The sequence below is a fragment of the Cadophora gregata genome (genome assembly GCF_030347475.1).
Source record: "Cadophora gregata isolate MNR1 chromosome Unknown scaffold_80, whole genome shotgun sequence".
Lineage (NCBI taxonomy): Eukaryota > Fungi > Ascomycota > Leotiomycetes > Helotiales > Ploettnerulaceae > Cadophora > Cadophora gregata.
In genome coordinates this window covers 1-5,131 of record NW_026696002.1, presented here as the reverse complement: position 1 = coordinate 5,131, position 5,131 = coordinate 1, and the positions used below count along the sequence as shown (strand labels likewise).

Below are 5,131 nucleotides of genomic sequence, written 5' to 3'. Positions count from 1 at the left end.
CTTTTTTAGGTTCACTTAGAAGTACCGCACAATTAATTAGCTATGAATTAATATTAAGTTCAGCTATATTACTTGTTGTTATGTTAACAGGTAGTCTAAATCTTACTGTTAATATTGAAGCTCAAAGAGCTATATGATTTATAATACCTCTATTTCCTGTTTTTATAATATTCTTCATAGGATCTATAGCGGAAACTAACAGAGCACCCTTTGATTTAGCCGAAGCAGAATCAGAACTTGTTAGTGGATTTATGACAGAACACGCTGCTGTTGTATTCGTATTCTTTTTCTTAGCTGAATATGGTAGTATTGTTTTAATTTGTATATTAACTAGTATATTATTCTTAGGTGGTTATCTTTATGATTATTTACCTTTGTTTACATTAATGCAATATATAAATTTTGAATATTATATAAATAATTTACATAATGAAAGCTTATTCTCTGGTCCTTTAATAGAAGGATTATTATATGGTTTAACTTTAGGTGTAAAATCATGTACTATGATTTTTATTTTCATATGAGCTAGAGCCTCATTTCCTAGAATACGATTTGATCAATTAATGTCTTTTTGTTGAACTATATTGTTACCTATTGTTATTGCCTTTGTTATACTTGTACCCTGTATACTATATAGCTTTGAAATAATACCCAGTAATATTTCTTTATTGTAAAAAAATTTCATTAACTTTATGTTTTAATTAAATTAATAAAATCAATAAAAACTTTTAATAGGTATAATATATTTAAAATTTTATTTTAGCGCGGTTTACCTTATAGTTATATATGGTATTAGTAAAGATTAAATTTAATATTTAATCCTGAGGGAAATTTGTGTTTTTTTTTTTTTATAAATTATGTTACTTACACTTTTATTATTAATTCCTATACTGGGTGTATTTACTATATCCACAGGTATGTCTTACGAATTGTCTTTTTTAAACATTAATCGTATTAAAACAATAGCCTTAAGTACTTCTATCGTAAACCTTATAGTATCATTAATTATATTTATACTGTTTGACTTCAGTAGTAACCAGTTCCAGTTTGTACAAGAATATCATGAAATTAGTTCTTTTGATTTTTATTTAGGCTTAGATGGTTTGTCTATATATTTTGTTCTGTTGACAACTATTATCACACCAATTGCATTATTAAGTAATTGGAATTCTATAAATGAAAATGTGAGATCATTTGTAATAATAATTTTATTGTTAGAATCATTATTGTTAGCTGTATTTTTAGTATTAGATATATTATTATTTTATATTTTTTTCGAAAGTATATTACCACCGTTATTTATACTAATAGGTTTATTTGGATCAAGTAATAAAGTAAGGGCTAGTTTTTATCTATTTTTATACACTTTATTTGGTTCATTATTCTTATTATTATCTATATTAGCTATGTCTTCTATAATGGGTACAACAGATTTTGATGCTTTATACAAAACTAATTTTAATTATTCAACACAATTATTTTTATTTTATGGTATATTTATAGCATTCGCTGTAAAAACACCTACGATATTCTTAAATACTTGATTATTAAAAGCTCATGTAGAGTCACCCCTAAGTGGTAGTATAATATTAGCTGCTATTGTGCTTAAGCTAAGTTTATATGGTATTTTCAGATTAATATTACCTTTATTACCTAAAGCTTCTTTAGATTATACATATATTATATATCTTATCGGTGTTATTACTATTATATATGCTAGTTTTAGTACTTTAAGAACAATAGATATCAAAGAACTTATAGCTTATAGTTCTGTATCACACGCAGCTGTTTACCTTATCGGTGTATTTAGTAATACTATACAAGGTATAGAAGGTGGTATAGCTTTAGGTTTAGCACACGGTTTTGTTTCTAGTGGTTTATTTATTTGTGCTGGAGGTGTATTATATGATAGATCTGGAACTAGGTTAATTAGTTTCTACAGAGGTATTGCTCAGATAATGCCATTATTTTCTATCTTATTCTTCATTTTATCTTTAGGTAATTGTGGAGTTCCTCTTACTTTAAATTTTGTAGGTGAATTTATGTCTCTTTATGGTGTATTTGAAAGATTACCTTTACTAGGTGTATTTGCTAGTTCATCTATAGTGTTTTCTGCTGCATATACTATATATATGTTTAACAGAATAGCTTTTGGAGGATCTTTCAGTAAATTTTTCGAAGCTAACATAAGTGATGTTAATAAACGTGAATTTTTTATATTACTTACATTAGTGATATTTACAGTTGTATTGGGTGTATATCCTGCTCCAATTTTAGACGGTTTACATTACTCCGTTTCATCTTTAATATACAATAGTTAAATCTGAAGATTATATAAAAAAATCTTTAACATTAATGTTAAATAAAAACTATAAGTAGCTGTAAAAACCCACATAATATGCTAGGTTTATATTTTTCAAATATAGATATTTATTACTATTAAAATAATATAAACTATAAAGGGATTAGCTTAATGGTAGAGCAACCGTTTTACACACGGTAGGCTAGGTGTTCAAGTCACCTATTCCTTAATCTTTTATATATAGTAATATATGTAAAGGAAAATTTACATGTGTCAGAATAATCTTTATATTTAATTATATAATAATGTAAAAATAGATAACTATAACATTGAAAAATATAAAAAATATAATATGCCACAATTAGTTCCATTCTATTTTATAAATCAGGTAACATTTGCTTTTATATTACTTGTAATTATGATATACGTATTTTCTAAATTTATATTACCAAGATTTGTACGATTATTTATTACTAGAATATTTATAAGTAAATTATAATATTTATTATAATTTCTCTCTTTTCTGTTATGTTAAACGTCATATTTAACCCTTATAGGTTTATAAACAAATATAACGTTTAACATATAGATTCAAAGTACCTCGTAATTAAAAATTTAAGCATATATAAAAAGGTTATAATATAGGTTTAAAGTTATTCGCAATTAAAGTTTTAGTCTATAAAAAGGATTAAGTTAGAATATATCAATAAAAATAAAAAAGTAAACTAGCAAATGTCTAATTTAGCTTATACAACAATCACAAGTCCCTTAGATCAGTTTGAAATTAGGAACTTATTAAGTTTAGATGCCCCTATATTCGGTAATTTACATATATCATTAACTAATATAGGATTATATTTAACAATAGGTGCTTTCTTTGTATTAACATTGAATGTTTTAGCTACTAATTATAATAAAGTTGTAAGTAATAGTTGATCAATAAGTCAAGAAACCATTTATGCCACTATACATAGTATAGTAACAAACCAAATAAACCCTACTAAAGGACAAATATATTTCCCTTTTATCTATACTTTATTTATATTTATATTAGTAAATAATTTAATTGGTATGGTACCCTACAGTTTTGCCTCAACAAGTCATTTCATATTTACTTTTGCTCTTAGTTTTACTGTAGTGTTAGGTGCAACTATATTAGGTTTCCAAAAACACGGTTTAGAATTTTTTTCTTTATTAGTGCCTGCAGGTTGTCCTTTAGCATTATTACCTCTATTAGTATTAATAGAGTTTATATCATACTTATCTAGAAATGTTTCTTTAGGTCTTAGATTGGGTGCCAACATATTAAGTGGTCATATGTTATTAAACATTTTAGCAGGATTTACATATAACATTATGACTTCTGGATTTATTTTCTTCTTTTTAGGTTTAATACCTTTAGCATTTATAATAGCCTTTTCAGGTTTAGAATTAGGTATTGCCTTTATACAAGCTCAAGTATTTGTAGTTTTAACTAGTAGTTATATTAAAGATGCTTTAGATTTACATTAATCTATAGTAAATATATAAATTTTTTTTATACCTTTTACTGTGCTAAACTGTATAAATAATAAAGTATGTTTTTGTGATACTAATAGTACAAGTGCTATATTTAGTATAGTATAGGAAAGTCCGGTGCTTATTGAATGTCAACACCTAAAAATGAGTGTTGGGTAAAAACTTGAGTGTTAAATAGAAAATATTTAATATCTTTCTATAGTTCAAAAAACTATAGGTAAATGTATGTAAAACAAATAATAAAAAACAACGATATAAAATAACAACAATAAAAAAAAAATCAACATATCAAAAAAAAATATATACAGTAAAAGAATATTAATGAGAACGCAAGCTTGACATTAGGCCTTATTATAGACTAATAACTATAACAGGATCCGGCTTAAAATTATCCAAAAACAAAAAAAATATCTTAATAAAAAAAAAATTTTTTTTTATTAATTAAGTTAAGATGTATTAGTAATGGTATAGTAATGTACTTCTTAAATTAGTAAAAGTTTATATTTTCTATACCTATAAATTGAGTTTGATGATGGCTCTGAATGAACGCTGTCCAAGTGCTTGACACATGCTAATCGAACGTCTAATCTAATTAATGATTTTTTATCATCTATTTCATTAGAAGTGGTGTACAGGTGAGTATATAACATTTTGGCTGCCTTAAAGTAAGGTTTATAAATACCTTATAATCGCAATGAAAGGAACTAAACTTCCGCTTTAAGAGGACAATAAGTGTTTCGGATAGGTAGTAGTTAAAGTAATGGTTTAACTAGCTTAAAATTCCGTAGTCGAGGCTGAGAGGTCGATCGATCACATTGGGTCTGAAAAAACCCCAATACGTATAGTACAGCAGTGGGGAATCTTGGTCAATAGCCTAACGGCTGAACCAGCAACTTGGGGGAATGAATAGCTTCCGCTAGTTATTTTGGCTGTTTAATTAATTATATACAAAACTTCTGATTTTGTATATAAAAGATTATTCATTTTGATCTTTTTTTGCTGCCGTTGTGGGATCAATTAATTTACCACTCACCGCAAGGCGCGAGGAAGTAATACTTCAGTGGACAAAGTAATATCGATTTTATCGAATAAAGTTCTAGATAGGATACTGATTATGACAATTTCCTGTCTATATGTCTTGACCAAATTACGTGCCAGCAGTCGCGGTAATACGTAGAAGACTAGTGTTATTCATCTTTAGTAGGTTTAAAGGGTACCTAGACGGTATAATTAGTCTTTAATAGGAAACGGTTATACTAGAGTTATATATGAGAAGGTGAGTATTTGTGGAGTAGAGTTGAAATTTTTTAA

At 26.4% G+C, this 5,131-nt stretch overlaps 1 non-coding gene across 1 annotated transcript; it reads left to right on the top strand.

Annotated features, from left to right (window-relative positions):
• Positions 1–2,459: 2,459 nt before the first annotated feature.
• ONS95_014309 lies at positions 2,460–2,531 on the top strand. Its single transcript has one exon. It is a non-coding gene; the product is annotated as a tRNA-Val (tRNA).
• The last annotated feature ends 2,600 nt before the right edge of the window (positions 2,532–5,131 follow it).